The sequence below is a fragment of the Dasypus novemcinctus genome, chromosome 15 (assembly GCF_030445035.2).
Source record: "Dasypus novemcinctus isolate mDasNov1 chromosome 15, mDasNov1.1.hap2, whole genome shotgun sequence".
Classification (NCBI taxonomy): domain Eukaryota; kingdom Metazoa; phylum Chordata; class Mammalia; order Cingulata; family Dasypodidae; genus Dasypus; species Dasypus novemcinctus.
The window spans coordinates 11293593-11314704 of NC_080687.1; the positions used below are offsets into that span (position 1 = coordinate 11293593).

Genomic DNA, 21112 nt, shown 5'->3' on the forward strand with positions numbered 1-21112 from the left:
TGCCTGGCTTCCTGCCTTTTTTCTCTTGCTTCCCTTAATAAAATTCTTGCCCATTTAATCTTGTCCTCGTACATGTTTCTCAGTGGACCCAGACTAAAGCGAGATGGAAGGATTTGCCCATTTAAAATAGAAAAATTTCTGGACGACTTCAAAAATAAAATGAAAAGATAAAATTTCATTACTGGAAAATATTTGAAAAAATTTGCACTATCAAGCAAAAGCATCATTATCAATTCCACTTCTGGGACTCTGCTTTCAGGACAACTGGTAATTAGAGATGCAAAGAAAAAGTAAACATTATTTGTGTAGCATGCTATTCCAGACAATTCCAAATTGTGCTGCAGAATCTGCCTGGGTGCTGAACCGGTGGCGCCGGTGTCCTTCCGGGGCGCATATTTTGCACGAGTCGATGTGGGTGGGGAGGAGACGCAAGTCTTGGGGGTTCTGCTGCTCAGGGGTCTGGGATGGAGGGCAGGCCTCCTTTTCTGCACGCGCTGGGGTTGCAGAGAAGGCTGGAGGGCATGGTGCCACCTCCGAGGATCAGGGTGCCAAGGGCAGACACCCCAAGCACATGCCAATCACCCTCGGAGACTCCCAGAACGCGAGGAGGTTTTCAGGACAGGTGCAAGGCTGGGGCCCAGCGAGTGGCCACTGAGCCATCGGAACTAAGTTACCTTGTTAGTTAGGGCGCTTCCGGCTATGAAACCCAGGAAGCCTGGTCCCAACTGGCTCAACACTAAGAACTTGTTTATTTCACGCACAGACTAAGCGGTGCGGTCCGGCCGCAGCAGGTGGAGACTGCAGCGCGCCCCCGGGTGCTGTCTCAGGCCCAGGAAGAGCTGGAAGTGGAGGAGGCGCGCCTCGCTCCTCCCAGGTCTCCACGCCCAGGAGGAGCGGAAGGAGGCGGCCTCTTTCCTAAAAGAAAGAAGGCTTTCCCCAGCAGCCCGGCCGATGCGCCACAGCCTGGCGGCCAGGGCGAGGTCGCTGCGGTCCTAAGCCAGTCCCCGGCCAGCATGAACTAAGTTTGCTTGGACGAATCGGTCCCCTCTGATGCTGAGGGAGCGATTTCTTTCCACTTTAATCGTGTCGGCAAGGAGAGAGTTGTTTACTAGAATCAGAGAACTGTTAGGTAAAGGAAAAATGGACTTGGGGTAGACTATCCATAGAATAGACCAAATTGATTCATTTCAACCCTGCTTCATTTGGGGCTTGGAAATGCCGCCTAGGGCTGCTGCAACAGCTTCCCTGAGGGGCTCGCCACTCCTGTGTCTACAACCGGTTTATCCTCCACAATTAACCAGAATTGTGCTCAGGAAACATAAATGAGTTCTTGCAGGCCACTCCTCCCGGCTCGCTGGCTGTGTTCCCTGCCAAAGAGGGGGGTCAGGGCGAGACCCCAGGCTGGGGAGGATGCCAGCAGGAGGGTGGGCCACGGTGACCCCGCTGCCCGCGAAGAACTCTTGGTCCCACCTGGCCTTCGCGAGGAAGCCAGAAGGGGTGGAGAACCGCAAGAGGGCAGACTTAGAAGATGAAACCCTTTTGCAGCTGAAGAAGCGTTTTGGTCATGCGCCCAATGCTTGGAGGCCCCGACCATCTGTGGAGCTAGTCCTTAGAGCACGGTTCTTCAGGATACTGCTGTGCCAGAAGTATTTCATCTTACTGGTCATTTGAACAATCTACAGTAGACACGGAAAACAAACAAAAGAATTGAGTGAAGATGAAAGCAGGGCACGGAAACGGGAAAACGGATGAAACTTCTGAACAGGAACAAAAACATAAAGCAGCAGCAACGCTCAGAGCCCCAGTGCAGACGAAGGGGTGAAGAAGAGGCTGAAGACATTCACCTTTAACCCTTGAGGAGAGGGAAAGAATACCTAGCATCTTTATTGGAAACTTTGAATCTTATGGGAAAACAAAACATTACCTCTGCATGGGCATGAGGCTGAGGAACTCCCCAAGATCTCTCTACTCCTGATCACTTTCCAGCACTGCCGAGGGCTGAATAAATTCTGGTGAAGAGGTTCTGAGAAAGCGCCTGGAGACAACGGCAGTTAACACGTGCAGAAACCGGAGCTAGAGACGTGAGAGCTGCATTTGGGAAGAAACTGTCAGGGAGGCGAGAGATCACGCTGCTCTCCTTTAGCACTGATGGGGTGGTGGGCACAGCAGGGGAAGGGCACCTGCCGGTTGGTGAAGTTTGTCGATGAGCCTCAGAACCTGAGAGTGGTTTGTGGGCTTCCTGCCTTAAGAAGCTGATGCAGAGATTTTGGGTGTGCAGTTTCACACCACAGTAGCTGAGAAGTGGGGCTAAACATGGAGCACTGCATGGACAGGCTTGCTGTGTGTCCGGTGGATTTTCTTCCAAATGCAAGTTGCTGCTTTTAGACTTCTAGGGAAATCTCCCCAAGCTGTCCACACTCTGCTCCTCTCAGGACTTAAACACGTGGTTGGCAAAATCAGCGCCTGTGGTGGCAATATCTGCTGCATTGGGGATGATTGAGGAAGGTTCTTCTTTTTCCTAATGATCACCACAACTCCTTTTAGAACCTGACAGTGTAATTTCTGTCCTTTCTCAGAGCAATGAAGAAAAGGAGAAATTTGCCATTCTCAGTGGACAGGCGAGCATGATGCTTTTGGTATTTTAGTGGATCTCTGGCAGGCACGTGTTTTTTGTTTAGATGGTATCAGTAGTGACACAAATGTTGGATGGATACCTGCATAACTGGCCGAGCATTTGTACTCTGCAGTGCAGTAACATTTTGATTTCATTGTTCCTATTGCTGTTCTTAAGAATGTCCTGTCTTTTACAAGAGCTTTTGGGGACACTCTCCAGGGGCCACCCTCTGATGTCTTCTCTGCAGCCAGGAGCATGACTGCGGTGCTGCATTCACCCAGTGAAGTGATGGAAAAAATTGACGTGTATCATGAATTTGGGTTTGAGGAAGTCACAAATTTAATAACCACCCCGGATATTCAAATGAAACCCCAGGTAAATTCCGCAGGGCTCAGCACGGTAGCCTGGAACCTTAGTTGCCCTCTGAGGGTTACTGTAAGAAACACTGGTGTTCCACCAGTGGAGCATGCTACTCAGGAACTTAAAGGTACATTCTCAGAGCAGCACCTCAGAGCTCTTCACTGCGTAGCTCTGGTGCCCTCTGTCTTGGACAGCTCAAATTCAGTTCGTTGGAGGAACACTGTGCTGATGTGGACAGAAGTGACTTATCCTGACACACTTTCAGCCGAGTTTCCATGTTGGAGAATCAAGTGGAAACACCGAGGAAAAGACATAGAGCCTCCTCTGCCTCCTAGGAAGCCCTCCACCTGCCTGGCATCAGGCTTTCTCCTAAGGAGTAGGCATTGTTGATGGTCTTAGGTGTTCTTCCCATGCTGAAGGTTGAGAGTGAACGCAGGAAAATGGAGGAAAGTACCAGTAAGCACACCAGGGGAACGCCTTGACCAAAGGCCAACGAACTTGGCTTTGCTTAACGTAAATTTTGATGTAAAACTGGTCTGGATTTAATGGTGGACTCATGTATCAAATTCTATACAACTAAGTCGGAGCTTCCCCCAAGTAATTCAGAAACCATTGAAAATACCTAAGAGACTTTTAAAATGGGTTTTCTTTCATATTTGGGGGAAAAACTGTAAGGTGTATGTAGGCCACTTAATCACTGAATATCTGCCTATAGGTCTCCATGGCATGGATTGGTCATTCATAATCTACGTATTTGAAGGGCCCCTGTTTGAACTCTCATGCTTTGAAGACCCAGCTGTTCTTCCAGACAATAGTTTTGAAAGTGCCACATTCAATTTCTGTGTAATCTCTATTGGTGGCACTCTGGAATTATTTTAGTTATATCATTTTAGACATAACATTTATCATCATGTGGATCCAGTTGTCAGGTTATTAGTCCAGTTATCAGCACTTGGAAGAGACAAATTTTCAGGAGCTGTGGAAGGAAGGAAATACATTTTAAAAAATGTTACAATGAGGCTCACAATTGACCTTTAACTAGTAGAGTTTTAAGTGTGTTGTTAAAAAATTCTACTGGACACCCTTGCGTGGCAAGGCACTCCTTGCTCGCATCAGCACTGCGCATGGCCAGCTCCACACGGGCCAAGGAGGTCCGGGGTTTGAACCGCGGACCTCCCATATGGTAGACGGACGCCCTAACCACTGGGCCAAAGTCCGTTTCCATGGAATAATACAATATTAAGATTGCTACTAACGATCCTGGCTAGCCTACATTGCCCTGCTGGGCCTACATGACGTCTCTTGCCTCTCCCCTTCCCTCACATTTTATGTTTGTTTTGCTCTTCCCTGAAAATATCATGCTCATTCCAACCTCAGGACCTTTGTACTTGCTGTTCTCTCTGGATGGAATGTTACTCTTACCCAAGTTATTTCGCATTGCTTGACCCTCATTTCATTCGAGCGCCTGCTTGATGGTCACTGCTTTAGAGAGGCCCTCCCTGGCCACCTGATCTATAACTGCCCCTTCCCCTTCACTCTTCTAGCCACTAACTCTGCCTTATTTCTCTCTTTAAAATATATATATATTTTTAAAGATTTATTTATTTATTTAATTTCCCCCCCTCCCCTGGTTGTCTGTTCTTGGTGTCTGTTTGCTGCGTCTTGTTTCTTTGTCCGCTTCTGTTGTTGTCAGCGGCACGGGAAGTGTGGGCGGCGCCATTCCTGGGCAGGCTGCTCTTTCTTTTCACGCTGGGCGGCTTTCCTCATGGGCGCACTCCTTGCACGTGGGGCTCCCCTACGCGGGGGACACCCTTGCGTGACACAGCACTCCTTGCGCGCATCAGCACTGCGCATGGCCAGCTCCACACGGGTCAAGGAGGCCCGGGGTTTGAACAGCGGACCTCCCATGTGGTAGACGGACGCCCTAACCACTGGGCCAAAGTCCGTTTCCCTTTAAAATATTTTAATTGAGAAATATAGCATATGTACAGAAATGGATAAATGTATATATATATTTTTCATTATTGCAAAAACGAATTTTAATTTTTAATCTTTAGTTTGATTTAAACATTGCTTTTAGTATGATGCCGACACCAGCTGTGCAGCAAAGGCTCTGGAGAGATGTTCATAGCAGCACACACCTGCAGCTCTTCTTCGGTTCTGGAGGCTCTAGGGCAGCCAATATTCCTTCATCAAATACATTCTTTAGGCCTTTCTGTGTGAGTGCAGAACACGCCACATATTTGACAGCTTTCAGGTCCTGGGCCAGCTTTTCAGCAGTCTCCGGAGTGATAGGCTTCTGTTTGTTCTTGGCAAGTTTCTCAGTAGCAGAGGGGTCATCTCTGAGATCAATTTGGGTCCCAACAAGCAAGAAAGGAGTCTTTGGACAGTGGTGAGTTATCTCAGGTACCCACTTTTCTTTCACATTTTCAAATGAAGACGGAGAGACCACTGAAAAACAGAGTAGAAATACATCTGTTTGTGGATAACTCAGCAGTCGTAATCTGTCATAATCCTCTTGCCCTGCAGTATCAAAAAGTCCGAGATTATATGGCTCTCCACCAATCATAACTGTGACTGCATAGTTGTCAAAAACAGTCGGTACATATTCAGATGGAAATTTGTTTGTTGTGTAGGATATCAGGAGACATGTTTTACCAACAGCACCATTGCCCACAACAACACACTTAATTGTCTGTATTGCTGAAACAGTTTTGTATCCACTTTAAATACTTCAAATTCAATGTTGACCTCCGCTCCTCCGCTGGGCGTTGGCAGCTCTGCGTGGGGTCTCCTGTGCTCGATAAATGTATATTTAAAATAATAATATTAAATGAGTACCCAGTGTGGTCATCATGCAGATTAAGGAATAGAAAAACGTCAGTACCTTGTGCCCTTTGCCAATTATACTCTCTCCTTCCCAGAGTTATCCATTCCTGAATTTTAGGTTACTATTTCTTTGCTTTTCTGATATTTTAACACTTACACATATATATCTCCCACTATATATTATTCGGTTTTTTGTTTAGTTTTGTTTTCCCCTAGTAACTTGTAATCTACATTCTGTCTCTATGAATTTGCTTATTCTAGATATCTCAAATAAGTGGAATCATACAATATTTGTCCTTTTGTGTCTGGTTTATTTCACTCACCATGATGTCTTCAAGGTTCATTTATGTTGTCACATATATCAGCATATCTTTCATTTTTACAGTTGAATAATATTCCATTGTATGTATATACCGCATTTTGTTTATCCACTCATTTGTTGATGGGCACTTGGGTAGCTTCTACCTTTTGGCTATTGTGAATAATGCTGCTATGAACATTGGTGTACAAATATCTGTTCAAGTCCCTGTTTTCAAAGTTTTTTTGGAAAATAATTAGGAGTAGAATTTCTGGGCCACATGGTAACTCTGTATTTAACTTTTTGAGGAACTGCCAAACTCTTTTCCACAGTGGCTATACTATTTTACATTCCCAGCAATAATGTATGAGAGTTCCTATTTCTCTGAATTCTTGCCAGAACTTATTTTACGTTTCTTTACTAATAGCCATCCCAGGGAAGCAGATGTGGCTCAAGTGATAGGGCTTCTGCCTACCATATGGGAGGACCCAGGTTCGATCCCTGGGACCTCCTGGTGAAAAAAAGAAGAGAAAGCGTGCCTGTGCAGTGAGCCAGTGCCTGTGTGAGTGCCTGCCTGGTGAGCCAGTGCCCGTGTGAGTGCCCACATGGTGAGCCAGTGCCTGCACAGTGAGCCGTACGCCCACGCAGCGAGCCGAGTGCTTGCACACGAGCCAGTGCCCACGTAAGTGAGTCATGAAGCAAGATGATGACGCAACAAGAGAGAGACAAAGGGGAGAGTCACAGGGAAGCACAGCAGAGACTGGGAACTGAGGTGGCACAATTGACAGGGAAACTCTTCACATCAGGGGTCGTCAGGATCGAATCCCAGTGACTCCTAGAGGAGAAAGACGAGAAGATAAGACTAAAAGAGAAATAGATACAGAAGATCACATGGTAAATGGACACAGACAGCAAAAATAGCAGGGAGGGAGAGGGAAAGGGGAAAAAAATAGCCATCCTAGTGAGGATGAGATGGTATCTTGTTTGACTAATGATGTTGAGCATCTTTTCCTATACTTATTGGCCATTCATACAACTTCTTTGGAGAAATGTCTCTTCAATCTTTTGCCCATTTTAAAATTGGGATTTTTGTTGTTGAATTATAGGAGTTCTTGTATGTTCTGGATACTAGACTCTTATCAGATATGTGATTTCCAAATATTTTCTGCTGTTTTGTTTGAAAAACTGCACAAAATTAGTTACCTAAGGAAAGGGAAATATTGTCACTGTTAGATAAACACTCCAAGGAGAATAGAGTGGTGTCAGCTTCCCTGAGAGTTTACCGGAGCCCAGGGCTTCTATAGTGCCCGAGGCAGGGCTATAGAGTGGACCAGGTACATAGGGATTGGGGCGCTCTGTATTTTTGCTTCTAATTTCATGGTGGCCTCCATCTCACAATGGTGTATCAAAGCAGAGTGTTTGCATGTGATGGAACAAACGTCCTCAGCTGGTCCGGGCAGCAGGATGTGGAAAGGCAGAGAAGCAGGGCGAGGACCCCAGTTTTTATCTCTAGCCTTGACCTCCCCCAATACTCCAAACTCTTACATCCAGTTGCCTAATGGTATTTCTGCCTGGATGTGTAATAGGCATCTCACATTCCACAGGTTTCAAACCAAGCTCCAGATCTCCCCCCTAAAATTACTTTTCTCTCATTTTTCTCCATCTCAGAAACTCCTTTTCACCAGTTTCTCATGGAGTTATCATTAACTCATCATTCTCTCCTCTCCTTCAACCCCCCTACATCTACGTTATCAGGAAACCCTATTGGCCCTACCTTTAGAATGTAGCCCAAACCTGACCTCTTCTCACCATCTTCTCTGCCTCCCACTCTGTCCCAGCCTGCCAATCTCTCCTGGGGATTTTTGTCTGTTTTGTTTCCTATTCATGCTCAGAGTCCACAATATTACCTGGCACATAGTAGACACGATATATTTTGAATGAATAAACCCATTGTACTAGGCACTCTGTGAAACTTTTCATTCTGAAAATTCCCACTCATCATTTCCAGGAAATTTTCTTAAAATGTTCCATTATTTCCTCCTCTCTCTTATCTCTGTTCTCTCTCTTTTTTTAAAGAAAGATTTTATTTATTTATTTGTCCCTCCCCCCCCTTGAGGCTTGTTCCATTTTTTGCTGTGTTTTCTTTTTTTTTTAAACTTTTTAAAAAATTATTTCTCTCCCCTTCCCCCTCCCACCACCAGTTGTCTGCTCTCTGTGTCCATTCGCTGTGTGTTCTTCTGTGACCGCTTTTATCCTTATCAGCGGCACCAGGAATCTGTGTTTCTTTTTCTTGCACCGTCTTGTTGATGTCAGCTCTCCGTGTGGGCGGTGCCATTCTTGGACAGGCTGCACTTTCTTTTGTGCTGGGTGGCTCTCCTTATGGGGCACACTCCTTGTGCGTGGGACTCCCCTACGCGGGGGACACCCCTGCGTGGCACGGCACTCCTTGTGCACATCAGCACTGCGCATGGGCCAGCTCCACACAGGTCAAGGAGGCCCCGGGTTTGAACCATGGATCTCCCATGTGGTAGACAGATGCCCTATCCATTGGGCAAAGTCCGCTTCCCGGCTGTGTTTGCTTTGTGTCCATTTGCTGTGCATCTTTTCTGTATCTGCTTGTCTCCCTTTGCAGCATCATCTTGCTGCACCAGCTCTCTGTGGTGCACAGGCCATCACAGCTCTTTGCGGTGCACGGGCCAGCTTGCCCTCACAAGGAGGCCCTGGAACACTAGCCCAGGGCCTCCCATATGGCAGGCAGGAGTCCAACTAATTGAGCCACAGCCACTTCCCTCTCTGCTCTCTTTTACTGAAACTGAACAACAGGGGATTGTCCTCTACTTTGGTTTTCCATATCATAATCTTTTTGCTCCACTTTTTGGAAGATTCCCTCACTTAATATTCCAAATATTTCTTTGAGTGTTTTATTTCTGCCATCATGTTTTCAACTCATAGCAGCTCTTTTTCAGTCCCTTAATTCTACCCCCTGAACAACTGTGCCTGCTTCATTAACACAGGATTATCTTTGTTCTTTTTTTGGAAGGAGTCCTCTCACTTCTTGATCTGTTTCTTCCTAGATGAATTTTCTGTCTGAGTCCACAGGAGCCTGTTAGTCCTCGAGGCCTGCTAATGATTTACAGTGTGGTTATAAAGCCATGACGCTCTGGCAGCGTGGCTGGGGCTAGTGGCTGTTTGGCTGTACAGTAATCTCGGTGGCAGACCATGAGGTCTTGAACTGAAACGTTTCTCAGTCTCCTGCCCAGAAGGAAAGTGTCTGGCTGCCTGTGATCTGGGGGCCAAATGGGAGAAAATAACTGCAAGGGGTGGGCTGGGGGGCAGGGCAGGGCAGTGTGAGCATGGAGCTGGCACAAGCACGAGGCGTGTGATCACATCACCCCCTGTTCTAGGGTTGGAGCTCCTCTTCAGAGAACCGCTGTGCAGTTCAGCCATGACAGGGGGGAGGGCGGAAAGCAGAGCCTCGGTGGAGGGGCATGGGTGTGGGCTCGAGCTCCTTATTTTCATTCCTCCCCTATCCCCAGTTCTAGGGAAATGTAGTGCTTCCAGTCGCTGTGGCCTTTGGGGATTCTGTGATGTAAATTGAGTTTGGAGAGTCAGTTTTCTTAGTGCTGTGACATCCGTTGCTGCTTGTCTCTTTGCTTTATGCCTTCTAAATTTGTTGCCCTTGTTCCTTTCCTATCCCCCTGGGTACTTCAAGTTGATGTCTTTAGAAAAAATCTGTTTACTGCGGCTTTCGTGGTGTTGTGGAGCGATTAAATTGGATTAAATCCACTATTTTCACCTGGAAATCCTTGCTTTATCCTTTTCATATATATGATGTATCACAATCCGACACCATGCTATATATTTAATTGCTCATTATAAGTTTCCCCCCTTTGAAATGGTAACTTGGAGAATAAGGGTTTGATCTGCCTTAATTCTATATTGCCAGTCCCAAATATATAGTAGGGGCTTGTTTTAGTTTTCTAGAAGCTGCTGAAAGTAATATACCAGAAATGGATGCCTTTTACAATGAGAATGTGTTAGTTGAAAAGCTTACAGTTCTGAGACTGAGAAAAATATCCAAATCAAGGCTTCATCAGGTGATGGTTTTTTTCTGTGAAGCCCGGCTGTTGGGAACCCTGGAATCCTCTCGAACATGGCGAGACACGTGGGGGCGTGGCTGGGGAGCGCCCTCCTCCTCCAGGCTCGTTGCCCACAGCTTCCTGCGTCGTGGCTTTCTCTCTGCTTCTCTGTTCCATGGATTTCTGCTTCTGGCTTCCAAGGTGTTCTCTTGGGAGTTTCTGTCTCTGTGCCCCCTCTCCCCGTATACATTCATTGGTAAAGGACTCTAGGAAGAAGATTAATGCCCACCCTGGGTCACGCCTTACTGAAGTACCCTAATCAAATGGTCCCACCTATGATCAGTTCTGCACCCACAGACATGGACCAGTTTCAAGAACATGGTTTTCTAGGGTACGTACAGCCTCAAACTACCACAGTGCTCAACAAAGGCTTTTCAATAGAGTGTCCCAAAAGGAAAATGGTTATATATATTATGGCTTGTATATGTGATGGAAAACGATGCAACCATTAAAGACATTTCTGGCGAATTTTTAACAATGTGGGAAATGTCATAATATAATGCTGAGTGAAAATCACACTTTACAAATACAAAATATAATGTGATTTCAATTTTCTTAGAGAATTAGAGAGATTGATTGATCAATTGATAGATGATAAGGTTCAAATACCATGAATTGTAACAGTGGTTCCCTTTCAGCCTTATGGGATTACAGCTACTTTTAATTTTCTCTGCAGTATTTTCCTATGTTAAAAATATCTTCTACAAGAGATGTACATGATTTTCTTTTTTTTTTAAGTTATTTATTTCTTTCTCTCCCCTGCAGGCCCCTCCCCCCCCCCCCCCCCCCCCCCCCCCGTTGTCTGCTTTCTGTGTCCATTCTCTGTGTGTTCTTTTGTGTCCGCTTGGGTTCTCATCAGGCAGCACTGGGGATCCGTGTCTCTTTTGGTTGCATCATCTTCCTGCGTCAGCTCTCCATTTGTGTTGCACTATTCCTGGGTGGGATGCAGTTTCACGCAAGGCAGCTCTCCTTGTGCATGGGCCACTCCTTGCATGGGGAGCACCCTTTCGCGGGGGCATCCCTGCATGGGCCGGCACTCCTTGCGTGCAGCAGCACTGTGCATGGGCCAGCTCACCGCACGAGCCAGGAGGCCCTGGGTGTTGAGGAGCTCCTATATGGTCGGTGGACACTCTATCTGTTGAGCCACATCCACTTCCCTATATGATTTTCTGATCAGAATAAAAGTTAAAAGTGTCATTAGGAAAATCAACTGTGTAAGTACAGGTTGGGACATCCTGGCTTGTAAATGCATCATCTAAAAAATTCTTGTGGGTTTTAGGTCCTCCATATGAGTCCACAGTGCTTTACGGCACCAAAAACAACGAAAAGAACCAACACGGCCAGCCCTGGAAGCACAGTGTCGGCCTAGACGGCAATGCTTCTCTCTGCTCCCTGCTCGCGGATGCTGCCTTGCACAGTGGGACAATGCACAGAGGGACAATGGAAAGCTGGAGCGCATCCGGAGGAGGGCGGCCAAGATGTGGACAGTGTCTAGAAACCACGCCCCGTGAGGAATGTTTGAATAAACCTGTGCCATTTAACTCAGAAAGGGAGGGATGTGTTTCTTTTTTGGCCAGGGAGGTGGGGTGGGAGGGGAGGGTAACAGCCAGGATGGGAGAGATCCCTGCCTTTAAGAGGTGGAAAGTGGGCCACAGGGAAGAGGAGGCAGGCGAGCCACCGGCCATCACGTGGAGGCAAGTGGCTCAAGGAAGGCTCCTCAGCTGGACCCTCTGCACGGGGGCAGGGACAGGACTACTGCGCCAGGGGGGATCCCTGCCAGTGTGAAGATTTGGCCAACTCCTCTTCTCTTGGACCTCCACTTCGAGGTCTGCAGCTGATGAAGCTGCAGCATCAGCTGGCCGGGGCTCCTCCCAGGGACCCGGAGGCCCTAGCAGTGTGTCTGCAGGTGCAGGTGCTTCTGTACACTTTGCAGCTACGGGATCTGGTAAGTGCCTGCTCCTCCGGCTCTGGCTTCCCCTTCTTCACACTTGCAGATAAGTTATGGCCTCATCGCTTACTAGCAGTTCAACGTTGGACCTTTTCAGCTGCAAATTTCTCATCTGCCAAATGGCAGCTTGGTGAGTGGTTGAAAGCCTGGACTCTGGAGCCCGACTGCCCTGGTTTGAATCGTGGTGTCGCCACTGATTCATTGTGTGACCTTGGGCAAGTGCCTTAACCTCTCTGTGCTTCAGTTTCCTCCTATGAAATGAGGATAAACAAATACCTACCACACAGAGTAGTACCCCATGAGTTACATGCAGAAAGCACTTGGAAAAGAATACATGACAAGCGCCATGCCTGGCTCTTCATTCATTCATTCATTCATTCATTCACATTCAACAGGTATTTATGGGCTGCCTACTCCGTGCCTGCCCTAGGGGATACCACAGTAGAAAGGTGGTCTCTGCTATAAAGAAACCTGCAGTCCAGCAGGAATGTCAGATACCTCGAGAGGTAATTAAGTGAAGCATCTTTCTGTCACAGGGATGAATGTCGGCTGGATGGGAACACCGGGGAAGCTTCCCAAGCCAAGGCTGCTTCCCTTCTTGTTTTTTTCACCCCCTCACCAATGCACACATCTTCAGCTCCTGACAGATTTTCCTCTTAGGGTTTTACAACTTTTATGTCAGGTAGTGTCACAGAAGCCAAGGCCATTTGGGGGGATGCATTTATTAATAATTTGGATTTAGTGGGATAGATGAATATGGTTCATATCCAGTGAGTTTGTTCAGTTAAGTCATTGCTCACTGACCCAAGAAGGAAGAGCTTCCAGGGATAACCCTACCTCCCATGTGACATTCCCAAGAACAAGTTGTGGAGCTGGAAGCACGTCTACAAGCTGTTGATAATGGGGGAAAAAATGGTCTCCCACATTACAGGAAGCTCTAGTTTATATTTTTATTCTTTTAATTTAAAAATTACAAAATTACTTATCACTGAAAGACGCAATCCAGGGGTATTTAGCCAAATGTGTAGTAAAAGTATCATAAGAGGTCTGTTGGGAGTTAGTTAATAAAAATCCTCTGCTTTAAAAAATTTGTAGCGTTTGTGATATCTGTCAGTTTTCTGAAGTTTGTTGCAATTTCTTTTCTCATTCATTAAATATTCTCTTTTAAACCTTATTTTTTATCCCTAATTTCGTATTATTTTCCTTAAAGAAGGCTCCCTGAAGTCTAGTGTAAGCATCAGGCCTCACAAACACCTGGATTGCCCTCTGCTTCCAGGCCAGTGGAACTTGTCGGCATGCTCCAAATGCAACCCCCAAGCTTTGTGAGAGCAGTGGGGGGCTGCTCAGGGCGAAATTCTCCTCCTGGGGTTAAAATTGGAAGAGCCTTTTGCCTTGAGCAGTTGACAACTGAAACCTAACAGAACCATCTGAGGCAGCGGCGGGGGGCTCAGGGAAGGCTGTGGGGGGAGCTCAGGTCACTAAATAGCTTAAGTCATTAAAAACTATGGTGCCATCGATGTCACCTGGTGTTGCAGGAGCTCCTTTATGAGGGAGGTTCAAAAAGGATCTATGGGGAAACAGAACTTGAGGTGACTCGTGAGGAAGGGAGAGGTCCCAGAAAGGAGGATGTGAGGACGTGACGGCAGAGATGTGTTCGATAGAGAAGAGAATGACCTTTCTACACCGAAAGGACACGAGGAAGAATGATGATACGAAGTAAACGCAGATGCAAAGTCGGGGCCCAGCATGCCAGGACCTTGAATCGCCCACAAAGGTCCTTATACTGGACAGAGTGGAAAATGGAGATGCCCTGGGAGTCATCCCGTTCCTTTCCAGGTACAGAGCACTCAAATCATCATCCAGAACCTCTCACAAGCCACCGGCAAGGAGAGGCTGTGAGCACAGATGTGCCCATTGTCCCGTCAAACCATCCTGCAGTCGTGTGTGCACCACAACTTGGCACGCAAGGACCCTCTGAGCAGTGGCCCCCACGGGTGAGTGTGCGTGTCCCCTCTTGCTAAGCCTGGCTTTTATCATCTGTGTGGTATCACGTGAGCCATTCTCATTCCTCTCTTCTCCTTGGCCTTAAAAAGACAGAGGATTATGGAAAGACCTCGGATGCCTGGTACATGAGCAGAAGAGTTAGACCTAGATTTTTTTTGCAGGAAGTGAGAGGGCCGCTTTAGTAATGAAAAAGTTTCCAGGTTTCTGCCATCTGACTTCAGCCAAATGAAAGGGGAGAGACAAGCTGCTTGCCTAGCCTGCCCCGTCTCATTTCTCAGGCCACACTTCAGAAAGGCCTGTCCTGACCGCTCAGGCTAGAGTGGGTCTCCCGGGTGCCTTCTTCTGGGGGGATGTTCTGTTCTGGTAGCCTTGCTCAGTGAACAACCTGCACAACACTACCCTACAGGCCTGTAGACTTTCCTCTATTATTTTCTCTCTCAAGACCTGTTTTTCAGGAAGCGGATTTGGCTCAACTGATGGAGCTTGCGCCTATCATGTGGGAGGTCCAGGGTTCAAACCCAGGGCCTCCTGATCCATGTAGTGAGCTGGACCACGTGTGGTGGTAATGCGCACAAGGAGTCCCATGCCACACGGGGGTGTCCCTGCATAGGGGAGCCCCATGTGCAAGGAGTGCACCCTGCAAGGAGAGCCACCCCATATGGAAAAAAAAAAAGCACAGCCCCCAGGAGTGGCGCCGCACACACGGAGAACTGACGCAGCAAGATGACGCAACAAAAAGACACAGATTCCTGCTGCCACTGGCAAGAATGCAAGCAGACACAGAAGAACACACAGTGAATAGACACAGAGAGCAGACAATGGACGGATGGGAGGGGGAGGAGAGAAATAAAAAATAAAATCCTTAAAAAAAAAGACCTGTTTTTCTTCAGCGTTGTAATTTGTGTATTCGTTTACACACTTGCTTGTTGTCTATTTCCCCTACTAGAACATAAGCCATATGAAAGAAGACATGGATGTTTTGTTCCTTTGGATCTTCATTTCCTATCACTGTGCCTCATGCGTAGCAAGTGCTTATAAGAACTACTTGAAATAGTGATTAATAAAAGGGAATGGTAATAAGGCCTAAGATTTTCTCTGTGTGTTTTTTCAGCTGCACAAAAGGAAGACATTGGCTTTTTTAGCACACGGTCATATATCCACTACAGAAGAGAGTAAATTAAGACCCAAAGGTCTCTAAGGTTCAGGTTCCTTGTCTCAAAGGGTATTGAACAGAAAACCTGTTCCCAGAAAAATATGGTCTCTGTTAGCAGATTTTATTTAGGTTCTTGGCTATGCTGCAGAAATGAATTTCAAGAGCACGCTGGGTGAGTTAGGCCAGTAATTTATTCAGGTAGGTAGGGAAGAGAAATGGGAGAAAATAACAGAGCAGGGGTCCCAGGTAGAGAGGAAGGGTTGAAAAGTGATAGAAGAGGGCTGACTTACAGGCTATAACTTCCCACTATAGATTATAAATCCCCAGGTTTACTTGCGTGGCGCATGGCAGAGGAAAAATGGCACGAGCGGTGCTCAGAGGGCAGGAACGGGTCCAGAGACAAGAGAACGGCAGAGTTCTCTGTGCCTGCCTTTTTGAACTGTTAATTGTTCCACCCCTTTGCTAATGGCAGGGGAGGGGCTCCAGCTGTTTGCTGTTTTGATTGATTACCCCACCCATCAATCCCCCAGGAGGGCCCAATGGTAAAGTCCTTGGGGAATATCCGGGGTTCTCCTGGCTTCCAGAAGAAGTCTTGGTTCTGAAAGGCAGAATCCTGGGGGTGGGGGTCCTCCAGCAGCCATCTTGGGGTTACTGATGTCTATGTGGGCTCTCTGCCAGGTTCCAGACCCGTCTACTGATTCCCTATCTTACTGGCCTGCTTCAGCTTCATTTCCAGGGATGCTGAGCAGCAGAGACACTACTACAGGTTTTTTTTCCTAACTGAGGAAGCACATTCCTCAGGTAAGCAGATCAAAATAGAGTGGGGGACAGCATATGGAGGCTGACCCATGCCCCTCCTGTTTGGGCTAGTCTTGGGGAATGCAGCTGGGGCTGCGTTGAGGATGGGCATAAAACAAGTGTGAGGTCTGCGAGGGTGAGGGCACAGTGGGCAGCTCACTTTCTTGGTAGCTTCAGGGACTTGAACTCTTTCCCGAGAGATACATTTGCATTCTACATTAAAAGACAGTCTGTGGGGAAGCGGCTGTGGCTCAATCAGGTGGGCTCCCGTCTACCATATGGGAGGCCCTGGGTTTGCGTCCCAGGGCCTCCTTGTGAAGGCAAAGCTGGCCCGTGCGCCGCAGAGAGCTGACGGCCCATGCACGGCGGAGAGCTGGCGCAGCAAGATGACACAACAAAAGGGAGACAAGCAGATACAGAAAAAACGCGCAGCAAATGGACACAGAGAAGAGATAGCAAATAAAAAACAAGCTGTAAGGGGGGGAATAAAAAAAGACGGTCTAGGGTGCATTTATGGACCTTAGGGAACACACACGTCTGGCAGTGGTAAAGGCTCTGGGTGAGGGGCCCTTACAAAGCCATGAAGCCCCGATTCCCACAAGCCCCAAACAGTGGGCCAAAATGATAGGGGAGTGAGAGAAAGGAAGCAGCAGAGGGGAGACACAGAGTTAGCTGAGGGCCTGTTGACACCATTGCACTGGAGCAAAGATGTGCATTCCAACTTTGTGACTGCCTGGAAAGCAACCACCAAAACGCACCACCCCTTCCTGCTCTTTCAAAATGCAGGCAGACATCAGAGTTTCTACCATTTCTTAAATCCTGGTGTAGCGAAATGAATGGCTGCCCACCAGGACCTTAGCTGCTGGCACACCCCTGCCAGCCCCAGAATTTTCAACCACCCTCTGCATCTTTCCTGCTGTGGCTACCCCCGTCTTATCTGCCAAACCTCCCAAGGCGGCTCCCCTTTTATTTACTGGAAAAGTATCATTAACCAAGATTAGCTGGGATTTTCAAGCTTTGGCACATGGGCAGTGATCGCCTGCAGCCGGAGGCACTAGGCAGGGGAAGGTGGGTACTCCCATGTCACCCTCACCAACCACTGCAGGCACAGACAATGGCCAAGGTAGAACCCACCTGCCCTGGACCACCCAGGCAAAGCAAACGAGGCTCAGAGAAGTTGGCCAGGTCTATATCACCGATTCCATTAAAAGACCCCAGACGGTGGCCTGTCTGAGTATCTGATCAAAATAAATAAGGGATTTTAGTAAAAGGAAAGCATGATGACTCAAGCCCATCATCACTCCTTGTTTTTCCTTACACTTTATTTGATAATTGGAAATGGCCAGGAGGGGAAATTTAGTGGGCCCCTCAAAGCCATGACATTTTCGATTTTTGAAGGCCAAGAACTGAGTCAAATTATATTCCAGTTTTAAGTCCATCCTCCTGCCGTGAATTTCAAACTAACTGGGGAGACAGGTGGCATCTTTCAGATACAATGAGATGGGTTTCTGTATCACACCCAGAGCCCTGAATGGGGAAACGAGTATTCACAAACTCCTGGTTGTGGCCCTGGGTTCTCCTGGAACTCCAGGGAGAGGCCCAGTCCCCATCGCCGTAGATGTGAAGGACATCAACGACAACCGCCCATGATTCTGCGGTCAAAGTGTGAAGACTCTGTATGGCAGAATTCTCGCCCAGGAGCCCTTCGTGTATGCCAACGCTACGGACCTGGGTGTCCCAGGCAGTGAATGGGCACTTCCAATGGCCAGCTCATTTATGAAACTGTCATCCAGCTTCCCACAATCAACAGTGTCATGTATTTTCAGATCAACAAAAAGATGAGGGCAATCTCACTTACCCTGGAAGGATCTCAGGAATTAGATCCTTTAAAATCCTTCCCTCAACATAGTGGTCTCAGTGAAGGATGTGGGGGGCCAGAATAAGAATTCCATTAGTGACACCACATCTGTGGATACTGTGGTGAAGGAGAATATTTGGAAAGTACCAGAACCTCTGGCGACTGTAGAAAACTCACTGATCTTCATCCCATCAAAATCACTCAGGTATGGTGGAACAAGCCAGGTGCACATTAGTCCTTAGTTGAAAAGAATAAGAATTCCGTTAGTGACACCACATCTGTGGATACTGTGGTGAAGGAGAATATTTGGAAAGTACCAGAACCTCTGGCGACTGTAGAAAACTCACTGATCTTCATCCCATCAAAATCACTCAGGTATGGTGGAACAAGCCTGGTGCACATTATCCTTAGCTGAAAAGGAGAAGCTGCCAAGATTCCCATTTTCAATTGATCAGGAAGGAGATATTTATGTGACTCAGTTGTTGGACCGAGAAGAAAAGGATTCATAGGTTTTTTATGTGGTCACAAAGGGAGAGCATGAAAAACCACTTGCGTACTCCTGGAAATTCATGTTAAAGTTATAGACATTAATGATAATCCAACTTGTGGATATAAACGACAACCCCCCCACGGCTAGCCAAGGAGCACCCAGGCTTGTTCTTCTGCCATCCCCTCAAAGCACCCAGAAGTCTTACCTTTGAGGCTGCTGTTGATGATCAGCAGTCATTTTGGGGTCCACAGTTTACATTTTCCCTTGGCAGTGGAGCATACAAAGTGACTAGGAAGTTTCCAAACTCAGTGGCACTCATGCCAGACTCTTCACCAAGCGCACGGACTTTGAAGAGAGAGTTACGACATCTCTATCTGCATCAATGACGAGGTTGGCCACGCTTGGAAAGGATTGTCTACTTACCAGTTGGATGTTTTCGGCCAGCAGGTCACCAGTCTGGGATGCCTACTTGAGTCATGGCTGGTGGCATACTGCTGACTCCCTTGTTGGTCATTGGTATAATTTTAGTAGTTGTGTTTATCTATATGAAGAAGAATAGAGGCAAAGCAACTGTTGAAAATACTCAGGCATCTGAAGTCAGACCTCCAAGACACTGAATTTGAAAAGAACATTGAGCTGGCATTTCAGTAACTCAGCCATTTAATCCCATAATTTTACTTTCCATCCAACACATGTCCCATAATTCTTTACAGCTAGTCTCACATGCCCTCTAAGATTTTACTACTCTTAGATATTCCACATGCTATAGACATTAGAGATATTTTATTTTTTCCCATAATATTTTTCCCCTCTGCAAATGCCTTAGCTAATTATCCCAAAACAAAAGGGTATGTGGTTTGTTTTTTACCATTAGGAAAAGATGGGCTGATTAAATATTCTGCACATTTTTTCCTTCATGAAGGAGATTTGTCTATCACTTATCCACCACAGAACTTCCCAGATTCCTTATATGCTTTTCCAGTTCCATCCTGTATCCCCCAAATTTCAGTGATTTTAAAACATTTGTCAAAGGAAAAGAACAAAGTGAGGGCTCAGGAAAAAAATAAAACAGCGGTCTTGTCCCTTAGTTTGAATAAAAACTCTTCTGGTATTAGCCTTCCTTAACCCAATGTGGCTGATGACGTTGCTTTTCAGTTGAGGTTTTTTACTTGGAAAGAACACAGGCCTGCAGGTCTTCAAACTCAGCTGGTCTGTTTCTGGCAGGGTCCACGTCATAAACCCTGGTACAGGAACCAAACAGTTAACCAGGTTTACTTACTACCAACCAGACTTCCATGCTGCTCACGTCAAGAAGGTTTTGGTTACCACATTTTGGTTACCACATTTTTAACATTGATAAAAATCAAGAATAAAGGTTGGTTGTGGTTATTTTTGTTTCTCTGGGAAAAAAAAATTTCAGCAATAACTCCTAATCAGTGCCAACCGATTCTTCCATTTTTTTTTTTTCTGCCCTGGAAAATGGTCATTATGGTTTATTGTTGGTGGTTTGGGATGGTATGTGCTTTAGCCCAAGAAACAGCCTTAATTTCCTGTAGTAGTTTACCTACAACTAGGGCACAGCCTGCTGTACTTAGATCTCCTTGGCATTTTTTTTTTAAGATTTATTTTTTATTTATTTCTTTCTCCTCCCCCCGCCCACCCCGGCCAGTTGTCTGTTTTCTCTGTCCATTCTCTGTGTGTTCTTCTGTGTCCACTTGTATTCTTGTCAGAGGCACCAGGAATCTGCATCTCTTTTTGTTGCGGCATCTTGCTGCTTCAACTCTGTGTGTGCGGTGGCACTCCGGGGCAGGCTGTGCTTTCTTCACATGGGACAGCTCTCCTTGCGGGGCACGCTCCTTGTGTGTGAGGCTCCCCTACACGGGGGACACCCCTGCTTGGCATGGCACTCCTTGTGCGCATCAGCACTGCGCGTGGGCCAGCTCACCACACGGGTCAGGAGGCTCTGGGTTTGAACCCTGGACCTCCCATGTGGTAGGCAGATGCTCTGTCAGTTGAGCCAAATTCTCTTCCCAGCATTTTTTTTTAAAGAGAAGTTCTGCATTTACAGAACAATCATGTATAAAATACAGGATTCCCATATACCACCTTATTAGTAACACCTTGCATTGATGTGATTCATTTGTTATAACTGATGAAAGCACATTGTTGTAATTGTACTATTATCCATAGTCCATGGATTAATTTAGGATTCACTGTGTTGTACAGTTCCATGGATTTTTAAATTTTAATTTTATTCAAGTACCATATATGCAACCTAACATTTTCCCTTCTAACCACATACTAATACTTAATTTAATGTGATTTTTCATACCTCCTGGCCAATGTATTAGTCTGCCAAAGGGCTGCTGATCCACAGTACCAAAAATCTGTTGGCTTTTATAAAGGGTATTTATTGGGGGTAAAAGCTTACAGTTCCCAGGCCATGAAAAGCCCTACTTGAGGCCCCATCAGAGACCCTTTCTCATGGAAGTCAGCTATTGCTGGTCCTGGCTTGCTGCCATGTGGTGAAACAAGATGGCTGCCAATCTCTACCCAGGATTCCCCTTTCCCTCCCGGCATCCTTGCTCGTACGCAGCTGCTCTGCTTTCTTCCTGATTTCA

General features: G+C 46.7%; 4 pseudogenes; 3 read left to right on the plus strand and 1 right to left on the minus strand.

The window, feature by feature from the left end:
* Window positions 1-1410: 1410 nt before the first annotated feature.
* LOC139436612 (52 kDa repressor of the inhibitor of the protein kinase pseudogene) lies at window positions 1411-3600 on the plus strand (annotated as a pseudogene).
* Window positions 3601-4994: 1394 nt separating this feature from the next.
* Window positions 4995-9322, minus strand: LOC131273559 (cell division control protein 42 homolog pseudogene; annotated as a pseudogene).
* Window positions 9323-17420: 8098 nt separating this feature from the next.
* Window positions 17421-18236, plus strand: LOC139436127 (cadherin-17 pseudogene; annotated as a pseudogene).
* Window positions 18237-18591: 355 nt separating this feature from the next.
* LOC101432096 (cadherin-17 pseudogene) lies at window positions 18592-19108 on the plus strand (annotated as a pseudogene).
* Window positions 19109-21112: the final 2004 nt, after the last annotated feature.